Genomic DNA, 15536 nt, shown 5'->3' with positions numbered 1-15536 from the left:
GCAATGGCAGGAAGCCTTTGCCAACAACGAGCTTCTTACGGCCCGGAGCCGCTGCTCAAGTCGGCGACGCCCAGCCCCACCAGTGACTCTCTAGGCAGGCATGCCTCTCCACAGATCTTAAAGGATCCATGGCAGGAAAGTTCCCATGGCTCCCTCTGATGACATCAGCCTTCTGCCTATTTAAAACTGCTCCTGTCTGCAGTGCCTTGCCTCAGCAACAGGTCGAGCTCCTTGTGAGTAGTGAGTTGCCTGACACCATCTCCTTCTGTATTGCTTCTCTATTTTGGCTTGGATTGTTCTGGACTCTATTGGATAGCCGCCTGCCCTGACTTCTAGTATGCTTCTGGACTTTGTTGGATCGCTGCCTGCTTGACTCCTGGTTCATTTCTGGACATTGTTGGATTGCCGCCTGCCCTGATTCCTGGTTCATTTCTGGAATTCGTTGGATTGCCACCTGCCCTGACTCTTGGTATGCTTTTGGGACTCGCTGGACTGCTGCCAGTCCTGACCCTTGAACCTCTCATTCTGCTCTCGCCAGCGCCCTTCATGGAGTCTATCTTCCCAGGAGACCTGCTCCTAAGTCTAGCTGGCTCCGGTACCCAAGGGCTCAACCAGGGAATGAGGGCTGGTGTTGGTGAAGGTCCTTTTGGGTCTCCACGCCAACCAGCTCTGCCAACCAACAATGAGAACCTGCAAGGCTCCTTCCTTCAAGTAGTGTCAACCTCATCTCGGACCAAGGGTCCACCTCTGAAACACAATGCTTCAATTAAAAACCACATCACTTGCATATGCCTCTTGCCAACAAACGTGGCCCTCGTTCATAATCACTACCAAACATGTCAACCTCTCACTAACTAAAATCACTCCTTGTGCCAATTATCTCATATATTGCACACAATCACTCACACTCATAAACCTAACTTCTCTCTGTTCATAATCTCAAAAAATAGTTCATTTCTATTTCTCTTCAGTAATGACTATATCTATATAATGTCCTTAATCATGGATCAACTTCCCACTTTAATTCTTAAATATATGTACTCTTCTCTCATTTTGGACATTCTTCTTGGATGCTCTAGTGAAACTATCCTTGTACAACAAATACCCTGACAAGGGTCCCTCATTTCACCCATCCTGGGTTTCTTCAGGGGGCATGAATGACCAAATGCTACAAACAACAACACATAAAAACTTTACATAACTGTCCTGACAATGATTTCCAATGCTAGTATCCAAACAACTAACCCTTCTATTTCTCTTACCCATCAATGCTTAAATTGTTAACTATGACTGTTGCTCAACCAGCACTTTTCAGTCAAAATATCATATAAATGCCAATTTCAACTACAGTAAACATATAACCAATTTAAAATCATTAGAAATCCCTATACAACACATCATAAATTTTAAACAACATTCTTAACACAACCCTTAATGTCCAAATGACTCAATACAAATTACCTGCATTTCTGCTCAAAACACTTCAGCACAAAGATGCCAACAATGTCAGTCAGTGAATGGTTACAAGTTACATCTAAACTATGTCACTAAATACCCTACCAATTACTCATACTAATCAAAAAATCAATCCCTGAACTAGCTGTTGCAGTCTGGGAAGCTGCAGTCCTGGTGTGGACCCTTGAGCCGAACCACCCTGGGTAGAGTAGCTCGGGAGGCAGAGTCTCAGGCACAGATCTTCACCCGGGAACCGGGAACCCCCCAGGAGGAGCCCGTAGGGTCCCAGAACCTTGGGACTCAGGAGAAAGGACTCAGTCTCTAGGAAAGGCCTGGAAAAGGTTAAGTCACAGAGTCCAGTGGCAGGAAGCAGGTAGGCCCAGCGAGGGCAGGCCAGATAGGTAACTGGAAGGGTGTCTGTGTAACCTCGTGGAGTATGACCGGTACAAGGCAGGACCGGAGCCAGTAGCATGTAGAGACTCAGACTTGGCAGAGAGTAGCAGAAGGAAAACCCCAAGTCAAACTGACAGCCAATGGAAACAGTCCAGTGAACTGACCGGAGTCGGAGGCTGGCGGCAAACAGGAGCAGAGTCGGGCACAAGCTGAAGTCGGTGGCGGGCTGCAGGCAGAGGCGGAGTCGGGTACACGCTGAGGTCAGGGGCTGGCGGCAGGCAGAAGCGAAGTCAGGAGTGAGCAGAGGTCGGTGGCAGGCGGCAGGCAAAGGCGGAGTCAGGAACAAGCAGAGGTCAATGGCAGGAAGCAGAACAGCAGAGATGCAACTAAGAACTACAAGCAGTAGCGACCCTCGTTGCAAGGCAATGAGAAACCCGATGAACGCCGGTTAAATCAGGCTTGGGGCGTGGCATGGTTAACTCAGGCGGGGCCAGACTTCCGGTGAGCGTGCGTCCATAACGCGCGTCCTTGTGCGCACGCGGGGCCGCAGAGAGACGGCCCAGCAATGGCGGACGCCCCATAGACCCAGCAGAGCCGCGGGAGCGGCGTTCCCAGCATAGAAGGTGAGCCCTGAATATGGCAATTAGAGGGGAAGCGGTGGAGACCGCAACACTAGCTATCATGATATTAATATTTATAAAAATGCTGACTATTCTATATCCTTATTAAGGCTGTCAGGTGCCAATGTTTTCCAAGAATAAATAAAGCTTTGTTCACTGTGCCATAATTTCCTTGAGAGGTCAACTTCCCTATCTCCTACAATTTGTTTAATCACGAAGAACTTAACATCATCAATAGTATGGGAACCAGTTTTTCAATGGGCCACATATACTACTCTTGTCTTCGATAATCCTCAATCACACTTCCCGTTTGGTCTGCCCAATATAAATAATGTTACAAAGACATATGATCGCATATACCGCTTCTTCTGTCCTACATATAAAATTGTGTTTAATCCACTCATCTGTCGATTCTAAACATCGTAAATCATTTAACACTAATGTTTCGAATGCAACAATAAGTGGGTTAGAGGGATGAGCAGATTAAGCACAAATTGACTAAGAGTGAGTTTCAAGCAATCAGAAGGTCAAAAGAGGATACATCACTAGTTATTAGATCTGTGGATAAAGGAGAGGGAGTACTGGTGTTAGATAGGAAAAAGTATGAAGAAGAGGTTATCTGACAATTGAGTAATACATCTTTTTATCAAGTACTTTCTCAGGATATGAGATGCGAGAGATATTAGAACAGGCTTTACAATTAAGAAGGATCACCCCCAAAGAATATAGGTTTTTATTTCAGCCATATCTGGTAATTCCATATTTTTAGGTTATTCCGAAGATACATAAATCTCTGGAGGGTCCACCAGGCTGACCTATAGTGTCAGGCATTGGCTTGATGTTTGAACCTATAGCCGAATGCATTTATTGCAATCTCTGATGATTAAAATCGCCTCATATGTAAGGGATTCTACACATTTTATCAATGAGCTACAAGAAATCCCATATGTTGATCCTTCATGGATGTTAGTCATTGTAGATATCAACCACAGAAATCACTACAACCCTTCAATAAAAATGTGAGGTCTGTCGTATGAACACTATGGGGTAGATTTTGAAAGGGTTACACATGTAAATTACGTGCGTAACCCTTAGAAAACCCCCCTGCGTGCGCCGAGTCTATTTTGCATAGGCTCGGCAGCGCGCGCAAGCCCCAGGACTCGCCTATGTCCCAGGACTTTCGAAAATGGGAGGATTGGGGCGGGGCCGGGGGCGTGTCGGCGGCACGGGGCAGCACGGGGCAGGGCAGGGGGCATGGAGGCGGGGCCATGGGCGTCCCCAAGTCCTCTGGCACAGCGGCTGTGACGTGAACAGGGCGCGCAACACGAACCATCTGGTTTCTTAATTTGGCTAATATACTTACAGGGCTGCTTGGTTTTGGACAGGCGGGCCAATAGCCGACCTGGTTTATTACCATATAGAAACAGTTTGTTTTTAAAGGAGAACATATTCCCCAATGCTTTACGATGCAGGAGATTATTTAATACCGCCTGCGTCTGCCTAAATCTTTCTTTCCAAGCATCTGTATTGTGGTGATTCCATTGAGCTTTATAATAAGCCATTTTTTTCTCTAGGGTTAGAATCTGGTAATTTTGCTGCCTCTTCTTTTGAATAGTATACTTAGGGATATCACCCCTTAAGACAGCCTTGGCTGCTTCACTATATAGGACCGGATTATCTTTATGTTGAATATTAAATTCGTCATACTGTTTCCACCTCTGCATAAGGTATTCTCCAAACTCCGGATCTGTGGCTAACCATTCGGGCAACCTCCATTGCAATAAGGATGGCATCACTGTTGCGGTGCCCAGTGTACAGAAAACTTGACAGCGGTCTGATATAACTAAATGCCCAATATCTGCACTATCCACTATTGAAAACAAAGAGTCTGATATAAGAATATAATCAAGTCTGGACTTGGCCGGGTGAGCTCTGGCAAAGTGGGTATAGTCCTTTTCTGTTGGGTGTAACACCCGCCAAACATCCAGAAGTTGCAAAGTTTTACACAAAAAGGGAATACCTTTCCCTGGTCCCAAAATTTGTGGAGGTGTACTAGAACACCTATCCTGCATCGGGTCCATTATACAATTGAAATCCCCTGCTAGCACTACCGGGAAAGGTCCTAGTTCAGATATTTGGGTTATTAAACTAGTAAAGAAGGTATAATTGTATTTGTTGGGACCATACACAGAGGCGAGCAATACAGGCTTACCAAAAAGGCAACCTTTAATGATTATGATTCATCCTTCTGTATCTGTCCATTGGGTTTCTAATTGAAAGGACACAGATTTGTGAATTAAAATAGCGACCCCATTTCGCTTATGTGTGCCAGAGGAAAAATAGACTTGATTGTACCCTTTCTTATTTTTCAACTTAAGGTGTTCGCCATCTAACATGTGCGTTTCCTGTAAAAACACAATTTCCCCTTTAGACTTGTGGCAGTGAGCAAGCACTTTTTCTCTTTTTATGGGGGAGCCCATACCAGCAACGTTCCAGGTCATATACTTTATACTAGGACCCATTTTTCCAGGTAACTTCTATGTCGTGCCACAGGAGAGGCCATTGATCAGTTGCACATGTGGCATCCCTAACCCAGCTTGCCCCTGCAGACACAGGCAAAGGCAAGTAGAATACAAAAATGGAAGTTCCAATGCTGCCCAACTCCAAGTGTACTCGCCTCTGGCAAAGCAACCCCATGAAATCAGTGTGTGACCCACTCTATTATCACACAGCAAACTCAAACTTAGAAACAACATTATAAAACGACTAATTTGTATGCTATATGTCCTTTCCAAGCCTTAGGTGAATACCTCCCTCCCCCCACACTGTCCCCATTTCCTTAACCCCCAGATACATTCCCTACTCAGTTCTGATAGAGCTCTCCAAGATGAGAGCTGGAATCATAAGGGTGTGGTCAGGTGTCCATCCCCTCGAGAAAAGGATTAAAAAAATATCTGAGGCAATTACTGGAGGTCCAATATCCTGTTGGCAAAACTAACAATCAAACATCAGGCCCATGGGGAAATTGACTAGCAGGCAATTTATGTAAGTACTCCCTGTCAGCATAGAAATACCCGATCTGAGTGAATACATCGCCAGAATGACCCATGGGGCCCAGACCTCCAGAACAACCGCAACTGCAGTCAAACCTTGTAGGTAGCAAGTAGGCATCTGAATTGTCAGGAAAATTGCTCCATTCGCTCATCTCGCCGCTATTGATTAATCCCGATCTCAGTCATCTGATGGAATCATAGCGTCCTGAACATATTTCTGAGCTTCAGGCAGTGAATCAAATGCCTACGCTTAGCCATTGTGCCAAATGCGAAGTTTGGCAGGATATTGAAGAGCGAAACGCACTTGCTTTGCCGCTAGTTGTGTACACAATGGGCCGAATTCTTTCCTCTTCGCCACTACCCTTGCAGAAAAATCTTGAAAGATCCTTACCAGCGTGTCTTTTTATGTCAGCAATTGAATTTTTCGCGAGGCCTGCCATATTCATTGTCGGTCTGCAAAATCAAGTATGCAGGTGATCACAATCTGTGCTCTTTGGTTTTGTGTGAAGCGCGTGCCCAACCAATGGGCCCTTTCAATGTTTAGGGAGCCCAGCTGTTCTGTTATACCTAGAGCGTCGCGGAGCCAATGTAAAAGCTGGTCGGCTAGATCATAATCAGGGATGGACTCCGGCAGCCCGACAAAGCGGAGATTATTAAGGCAAGAATGGTTTTCTAGTTCTTCAAGTTTGTCATCCTGGGTGCTGACCAGCTGTTCCAATTTATGGATCCTGCGTTCCGCCGACAAGGCCTCGTCTTCTGTAGCTGACACTCGAAGTTCTAGAGCATCGATGTGGGGATGTAGTTATTTTATTATTATTATTATTATTTTTTTTTTTTTAATTTAAAATCTTTTCTATACCGTCATTTAGTAGTGCACCATCACAACGGTTTACAGGGCGGCACGCATATATATATATTTGATTAAATTCTTACTAACAAAGTGCCAAAACATTTAACGGTAACAATTGCAAGTCCGTTAATTGCCCCAATATTTTATCCAATTTACATGAAAGTGCCGCCGTTACCTCAGTTGTCGGCACCGCAATCGCCATTTCATCTGTTAGGCCCGATGTAGTCTTTTCCTTGCCGGCCGCCATTTTGTTCTCGCTGGCCTTCGGTTTGTCTTTATCTTTTTTAGCCAATTTGGCAGGCATCGCGATTTATTCATATAGCGGTCGATATTCATAGGCAGTCTCCCCTGGCGGAGTTAGGCAAGTCAAAAAAGGTCGGATGTGGGGCGCTCTCACGCGACGCACAAGATGGCCGCCTAAGTCTGAGGCTCTGTGAGTCCCCGCTCCATTTTCTCTTATTTTTCTGGACCAACCCTTTTTTTAGCTGCTATTCGAAGAAATCTTGGTTCCTCCGTTATGGCTACATCTAAATCAGGTAAAATCGAAGCAGCGTTCGCTGCCTCTGCCGGCACCAAGCGATCTAAACAGGATCCCCCTACGCCGGACAAGCCGTCCGCTATCAAACCCATGGCTTCAGCTGACTTGGTTTTAGCTGAATTAAAACAGCTTAAAGATTTAATCCAACTGAACATTGATAACACTACAGCGATCCGTTCGGATTTACAAATATTGACCACGCGTATGGACGGTTTCCAAACGAAGCTGGATGATACTGAATCGCAAGACTTACCCTTTCTAAATCTACTACCACGCTTCGTCATCTGCTTGATACCTACGGTCTTTCAGATCCATGGCGCTTACTCCATCCAACTGACAAGGACTATACCTTCTATTCTTCACCGCACTCTTCACACTCCCGCATCGATTTTTTTTTGTCCTCTAACTCATTGCTGCCTCGTATCAACTCTGCACACATCTATCCCATATTAATTTCTGATCATGCCGCGGTTACTATTTCTTGCTCCTTGCGGTACTCAATCACGGCTCATCAGCAATGGCGTTTCAACTCAGCTCTCCTTGAGGAACCTGACTTTAAACAGCTCCTAACTCAGAAAATTACTGAATATTTTCAGTTTAATGATACTACTGATGTGTCTCCTTCCTCCTTATGGGAAGCGTTTAAGGTTACTATCCGTGGGGAGATTCTTAGCTATACAGCTCGTCGCAATAAGGCACGTAAACAAGAACTGTCTCTCCTTCATCGTCAAGTCGAGGCTCTTGAGAAGGAACATTGTCATCGTCCGTCTTCAGCCTCCCTCGACGACTTAATAAAAGCCAGATATCAGTACAACTTACTTCTCACTCAGCTCCAGGGTACGTTTAGGCATTTTCTCCTCTAAAGCTACGTACTACGCTGGGAATAATAAATGTGGTCACTTACTGGCTTCTTATTTGCAAAAAAAAAAGGATAAACAACGGATTGTTACCATCATGTCTTCTACTAATGATCCTGTCACGGACGATGTTACTATTCTCCAGGAGTTTCAAAACTTTTATTCGACTTTATACCAATCTGAAATCTCCCCGACAACTGCAGCTTTTACGGACTTTCTTTCTTCGCTTGACCATCCGGTTCTCTCCCGGGAACATCTCTTGCGCTTGGATGAACCCATTACATTGAAAGAAATTGAGCTCGCTATTGCTTCACTGGCACCGAATAAGGCTCCCGGTCCTGATGGATTTACTTCTAATTTCTACTCAGCTTTTCAGTCTTTACTTGCTCCTAAACTACATGATTATTTTTCTTCATTTCTCTCTTCCAAGAGTATTTCTCCTTCCTTTTCACAAGCATGTATTGTGGTTATTCCAAAGCCAGGCAGAGATGCCACCTGTATCGCTAATTACAGGCCAATTTCCTTATTGAACACGGATTATAAAATCTTTACCAAAATTCTAGCTACCAGGCTGTCTCGCATTATTCACCTATTGATCAATTATGACCAAACTGGTTTTATGCGACACCGTCTTATCAATAACAATACCCGTCTTTTTTTACATATTCAACAAGAGGCCTTTTCTGATCCATCTCCAATGGTGGCAGTGTCTTTAGACGCCGAAAAAGCCTTCGACCGTGTCGAATGGTCATTTTTATTGCATGTCCTTCAATGGTTTGGTTTGGGCCCCAATTTTCTAACGTGGATTCGCTCCTTATATACAGCTCCTACTGCTTTTTTGTATATCAATCAACAACGTTCAGCTTCTTTTCCTCTGTTTCGGGGTACACGTCAAGGGTGTCCTTTATCCCCATTTTTGTTTAACCTGGCTTTGGAACCCTTACTTTCTGCTATTCGTCAATCTGCTTCTATTACGGGTGTTTGTATTGGTGGGGAAATGTTCAAACTGTCTGCATATGCCGATGATGTTTTGTTGTTTATTCAAGATCCTGTGCATGTTCTTCCTCATTTATTTTGTCTCATTTCATCATATTCCTCCATTTCTGGATACAAGATTAATTGGCACAAAATGGAACTCCTCCCTCTAAATTATGCTGCTTCCTCATTGGATTTTACACCTTTTTCTATTCAAAAAGTATCCCATGGGTTGAAATATCTTGGTATACGTTTCTTTACCAATCCTCTGGATACGATTCGCCAAGGGGAAGCTCATGCCCTACAAACTGTACGGGATTTACTTTTGCGCTGGTCCCCCCTCCATTTAACTTGGTGGGGTAGGCTAGACACGATTAAAATGGTTATTGCGCCAAAACTACTTTATATCCTGTCTATGCTTCCCATTTTTTTCTCTGCAGAGTTCTATAAACAAATTGATAGATTGTTGGTAACTTTTTTATGGAAAAACAAGATGCCTCGTATTGCGCTTGCTAAGCTTAAATGCCCCAAACTACAAGGGGGTGTTAATTTTCCTGATTTTTATGTTTATCACCAAGCTTGTCATGTTGCAACATGGTTATTATTTTTTTGATTTTGAGCAGCCCTCTGTAGAATTGCCCAGGTGGGTTTCTATTGAACGCCACCGGATTGCTCCTTACCCTCTATTTTGTTTTCCGGGTATGAATCTCATTCCGGATGCGGCTGCTGATCTTATTTTAAGGTCCTTACACAGAGCTTTCTCAGAATTTGATTCTCATCTGTCTGACGTCTCTTTCAAATGGTGTACCTCAGGTTTGGCGCCCCTCTGGCGAAATACTGCTTTGCTGGTGGAGGGGAAAACGCTCAACTGGCCAGCCTGGCAGAAATGTAACATCTGGTTATTATCGTCCATATTAGATTCTGGGAAGCTTATGTCATTTACACAACTCCAATCCCGATATGGCATTCCACCTACCCAATTTTATGCTTGGTTGCAGTTGAGTTCTCTGCTTCCAGTAAGCGGATTGCGTAAATTTACTATGGATAAAGTGTCCCCATTATTGGACTTCTATTATATGCAAGGCCCCAAGGGCCATTTGGCGTCTGGGATATACAAACTGCTTAAACGTTTTTCACACCGTTCTTGCATACGATCTCTGACTCAGACATGGTCTTCTGACCTAGGGACAGAGGTCACTCCAGTAATGTGGAAACATATCTGGTCCTCTGGTATTCGTATTTCATTATCTGCCAGTCTGATTCAGACTTCGTATTTCATTCTTCACAGAGCGGTTTGGACCCCATGGAAGATGCACCGTGCTGGTGTAACTTCCTCACATGCATGTTGGTCCTGCTCGGCCCCTAATGCTACGTTTAGCCATATGTTCTTTTACTGTCCTCTGGTTCATGCCTTTTGGAATCAGGTTTGGCGCACGGTTGCCTGTATACTACAGGTCACGACTCCTCTCTCGTATGCTTTAACTATTTTGAAAGGTGCTGATCCGTCTTTACAGCTTCGGCGCCCGCACTGTAAATTGGTAGATTTTCTTTTAACAATAGCTCAATACAATATCATGTCTAATTGGTAGGGATGTGCAGAGCAAAAGTTTATGTCCATATGTCCATATGTCCAAAGGGGGTCCCATTTGCGGTCAATATGGACATAAACAGAATTCAATGAGTTGAGTATATTTCCATATGTGCAAATAAAAATTTAAACCCCTCACCCTCCTTAATCCCCCCCCCCAAGACTTACCACAACTCCCTGGTGATCCAGCGAGGAGTGAGGACGCCATTTCTGCAATCCTTTGCGAGGAGCACGTGACGTCGGCGCCACGTCGAGTGACGCGGCGTCACGTGATTCCCCGCGGGGTCGCGCCGGAACGCTCGTTCGGCCCAAAAGGAACTTTTGGCCAGCTTGGGGGGGCCTCCTGACCCCCCCAAGCTGGCCAAAAGTTCCTTTTGGGCCGAACGAGCGTTCCGGCGCGACCCCGCGGGGAATCACGTGACGCCGCGTCACTCGACGTGGCGCCGACGTCACGTGCTCCTCGCAAAGGATTGCAGAAATGGCGTCCTCACTCCTCGCTGGATCACCAGGGAGTTGTGGTAAGTCTTTGGGGGGGGATTAAGGAAGGTGAGGGGTTTAAATTTTTATTTTGGATCAACAATCGCGATTTCCAACATATCCAACATAGCTATGTTGAATATGTGGGAAATCCGATCGTTTATGTCTCATCACTTTTTTAAGTTAAAAAAAAAATATAAGTAGCGTTTTACATATGCGGTCAATACGAATGCACACCCCTACTAATTGGAAGCATAGCGAGTTTTTATCGGACTCACTATGGTGGAACACTGTTTGTTTATTTTCTAAGTATGAGCAGGCCATGGCAAGGGCCGCTGGTCGTTTAGGTAAATGGTCCCAAGTGTGGAAGCCATTGGACGACTACATTGCTTCTTTATAATTCTATGGTGTATTTTGCATGCTACTCCTTTGTCTCCTATAGCTCTAAGGATCGAGTGTTATCCTACTGGTGTTAATATTATTTCTTTTTCTATATATTTTTATATGTTTTTGTACCGTTTGCTTTGTGTTGTATTTTTTCTAGTTTCATTTTATATGCTGCTGCTTGTAATGCTATATTTTTCTTCTGTTGTATTTTGTTTTTGTACACTTAATAAAAATATTTCAACATTAAAAAAGGTCGGATGTCTAATTATGGCACAGATTTGGGGACAGACACCTGGAGCCTGGTTAATCACGTCTTCCCCAGATCACCACATCACGTGACTGAAACGCTGTTATTTTAAACTTGGACGTTGAAGCCTTTCAATGAAAAACAGCTCGACATGGGACCACGTTTCGAACAACTGTCCTTTTTCAAGGGCAACATATACAGCGTTGGAGGAGTTTGCTTCTGGTGTTAATCATGGCGATCACACATTCTTTTTCCAGCAGCGATGGCTGTATATGTTGCCCTTGAAAAAGGACAGTTATTCGAAACATGGTCCCATGTCGGGCTGTTTTTCATTGAAAGGCTTCAACGTCCAAGTTTAAAATAGCAGCATTTACATTTAAAGATAAATAAATTCATCTTTTCAAATTAATTTTGATTGCATCATAAAAAATGTCTTAAAAAAATATGTTCATAGGACTGAGCGATGATTATTAAAAAGGCTGAGTTAAAAAGTTTGATTACTCTGCAATGAAGCCTAGTATGAAGGTCACTTAAATATTAGGTGTCTACATGATGATATAGTTCATGATTAAGAGGCACTATTGGTCACCACAGTCATTGTAGATATAACATCTTTAAATATAAATCTTTTCCAAAGGCCCTGGTAGAACTAAGTGTTATGGACCTGGGAAGATTTATAATGCAGTTAGCAAGGATGACCATTAAAAAGTTATTTTACATTCCAGTCAGAGTTTTATCAACAGGATATCCCCATGGGGTCTGAAGTATGTTTGTATGTGGCTACCTTTGAAAGGAATTATATATAGCCATCTAGGTTTCCTGGTCACATTATGTTTTGGAAGCATTTTATTGATGATCTATTCTGGTTTTGATTAGGAGGTGCGGATAGCTGGCAGTCGTGACTGCCTGGCTCAGGAGGGAGACTTTGCCTATACCATCCTCTTTCTCTGTGGATTGATCGTTTGGGTTCTGAGGCCCGCAGAACTTAGAAGACTGTCCACAGCAAAATGGGCAGTTCAAGAGACAAGGCTGGCAGTGTTTAAGCAGTGATGGTATCCAGGTAGAGAGTCAAGGCAGGTGGTGAACAAGCAGTGTCAGTATCCAGACAAATGGTCCAAGTCAGCAATGAGGGCTACGTTGGATGTATTCCTGGGTAGATCTTTCAGATTTAGCCAATTAGATATTCAGCACTAATTGGCTAAATTTAGCCAGTTAATCCTTGCCACACAAATAGCATCCTTAAATCTAGTCTTCAGTTTTGAACCAATAAATTTAGCAGGATATTCAGTAGCTCAAGTATTCTATTCTTACAAATACTCTGCCTTATTAATCTCAAAGGTTTGTCCAAAGTGCAGCTGAATATCCCAGTAAAAATAACAATGTGAATTTACCTATTTATTCTGCTTGCTCAATGTTTTTAATATCAACCCCACAATGATATTATTAGGCTAAGTTCCCTTGCAGAAATTAGGATAAAAACGTTTTACCTAAGTTCACTCTGCATCTACTCATACTAAAATAATATTTTACATTTATCAGTATAATGCTGTGATTGGTTTTGATAAACATCAACACAGCTGCGCCCCAATTTACTTATATTCATGATGGGAGTAGCCAATATGGAAGAACCGTCAACAAGTTTTAAAACATTAATATTGTATCAAGAATTACATAAAAGTCATATTTTAATCAAGTGAACCTAGTATTGCTGCTTTAAACAAAAACAATTAAATTATGCTGTGACAAGAACATTTTCTGTTATCAATATAGAGTTAGTTTTCAGTAATTGATTATGAAGTCAATGATCTTAAAAATCCTAGAATTTAACAAAAGTAACCATAGTTTTTTCGGTAAGTCAAGTGTATTTCTCAAGACCAAAACTCTATCAAATGATTCCGCACCAGTGTGTAAATGTTAAGATACAATATCCCACACTTATACCTCTGGAAAGCAGCATCATATTCAGTTCACTTTTCTGCTTTGTTCTTTGTATTTATAGTAACTGCTGCTGCTATGGAAACAGGAACAAACTTCCGTATTCGATGCAGAAAGGAAGCCTGGGAAATGAAAATCTAGCTAGCTCGGCGATACAAATTTTAACTTACAATGCCTCAACCGTGTTTAAAGGAAAGGCATAGTAGCAGCGTAAAGAAAAAATATTTATTTGAAAACGAAATAAAATGATCCGCAGAGCTTTGAACAGAGAGCGTGGGAGCTTTATTTGTGCCTCTGCCTCGTTTTTGCAGATAAACTCCAGTTCCCAGAAGGCATTCGAAGGGGGTTTGACGTCCTATCTGGTATTACGGGAGGCGGCCGCTAGGCGGAGAGCATGCTCCCTGCTGCCGAATGGGCCAGGGCTTGGGTGCGCCTGCGTGGCATGGGCAGTGCTACGGGGAGGTGATCGACGTTGGTGGAGCTGTTCGTGGGTGCAAGTGCTGGATCATTCAGCCACGAGCTTGCACAGAGCGAGCGAGCGAGAGAGAAAGAGAGGAGAGCAGTGAAGCAGGTTCCCTGCATTCACAGTTGCTCCTGCAGCCGAACTTTGAAGCGAGATGGAAATAATCTGAATTCTTTTCTCTCTTTTTACGCTATATATTCTTCAGCCACTGGAGTCGGAGAAATCTGCCGCCAAAAAAAACCTCTGCTGTGACAGCTCAGGTAAACCTCTGTGTGTGCTGGGAATTCCTCGATATTTGATGGATGTGTAAGAACAATTGTATGTGGTTTCCTAGGCGTTTCATCTTGGGTTGCGTGCTGGAGACTATCAGAGAAATCCTGGATTGATACCAGACAATGCAACTGGGTATTCACCGCCATATAAAGCATAGATCAAATCGATCTTGTAGGAGGGTATTTGCACACCCAGTAGCTTATAGCAAGAAATTATTCACGTTTATGCTGATGCTTTCATGGCTATGGCAAGACTACTGGTAAGGGTGGGGAATGGTGGATGATGTGGTTTCAGCACCCACAAATATGCATCTGAGATGTGGCAAACTGCCAGAGGGAGCTACATTTTTTTTAAATTCATTTGAATCAACTCAGATTATTGTTTTATTGTTAGCATGCATGCTTAATGAGCAGGCTGTTGGATAAAATGATTTACTATTGAAATGTAAAAAAACCCAAAATGATTTGCTTTTCAGGATTTGTTACATAATTGCTTCTTTCTCAAATGGTATGTCTAATGAACAAATGATTTATTCCCCATAAGGCAACAAGTAGATTGATAGTGGTTCTTCTCTAGTATGTATGTTTCCATGCTATTGGTTATGGTTGCTTAGATCTATGCCATTGCTTCACTAAAAGAAACTGGAGGCTGAGAGTGAATAAAACTCAGACTGCTAATTTCAAGCGGAGATAATGAGGATGAAGTTTAATAACAGTGTGGGCTTTAAAACAAGAGAAAAACATGCAAATGTTTTCTCTGCTGATTGTAGAGGGAGAGATGCAACTAAAAGGGGAATAACGTACAATTTAATTAACAATGACATACTCTATGGTTTAATACCTTAAACAGTACTATGTTTTTTGATACCTTTGCTTTCTTTTGTTTACGTGTTTACACGATAATGCCTTTCTGTACATTCTCTAACCAGAAATAGCCTTAAAGCAGATATAGTATTTTCTATTATTTAGTAATTTAGAAAAAGTAAAACAAAAATAAAAATTCTCCTTATATTTCACTTGTCAGCCATTTTTTTATCTCTCCTTATGATTGTAATATATTTTGGGTTAATCTCATTATATCATTTGTCCACCCTGAGAGCTGGAATATTTGCAGTTGTATATTCAGGTTTTGGTTTGGATGCTGGTGGATGCTTCATGAGGGAGTGGCATTATGAAGGTCTATGTTATTTAGTGTATGCTTAGTGCATAGATAGTAAATACCTTCTGGATTAAAATTTCCTCCCTTTAGGAAAAAGCATGATAAGTGAACTAGACTTCAAAGTAATCCAAATTAAAAGCAAACTGGGACTCTACTGTTCTGTAATTCATCTTTCTTTTATTGTATGCATGGCTAGCAAAAGCCTGGTTAGAAAGACTTACAGTTACATAGTAAATGTAACATAGTACATGATGGCAGAAAAAGACC

General features: G+C 42.8%; 2 protein-coding genes across 3 annotated transcripts in view; one reads left to right on the top strand and one right to left on the bottom strand.

Annotated features, from left to right (window-relative positions):
• LOC115095247 overlaps window positions 1–13493 on the bottom strand; it is a 392965-nt gene extending 379472 nt beyond the window's left edge. For both annotated transcript variants that reach the window (XR_003857731.1, XM_029608666.1), the window contains exon 1: window positions 13382–13493. The gene's annotated coding sequence lies outside the window, so the exon portion shown is untranslated. The remainder of the gene's footprint in view (window positions 1–13381) is intronic.
• A 367-nt stretch (window positions 13494–13860) lies between these two features.
• Window positions 13861–15536, top strand: part of SMPD3 (sphingomyelin phosphodiesterase 3) — a 387050-nt gene continuing 385374 nt past the window's right edge. The window contains exon 1 of the mRNA XM_029608663.1: window positions 13861–14098. The gene's annotated coding sequence lies outside the window, so the exon portion shown is untranslated. The remainder of the gene's footprint in view (window positions 14099–15536) is intronic.

Source organism: Rhinatrema bivittatum, chromosome 7 (assembly GCF_901001135.1).
Source record: "Rhinatrema bivittatum chromosome 7, aRhiBiv1.1, whole genome shotgun sequence".
Lineage (NCBI taxonomy): Eukaryota > Metazoa > Chordata > Amphibia > Gymnophiona > Rhinatrematidae > Rhinatrema > Rhinatrema bivittatum.
This window is presented reverse-complemented; position numbering and strand designations above follow the sequence as displayed.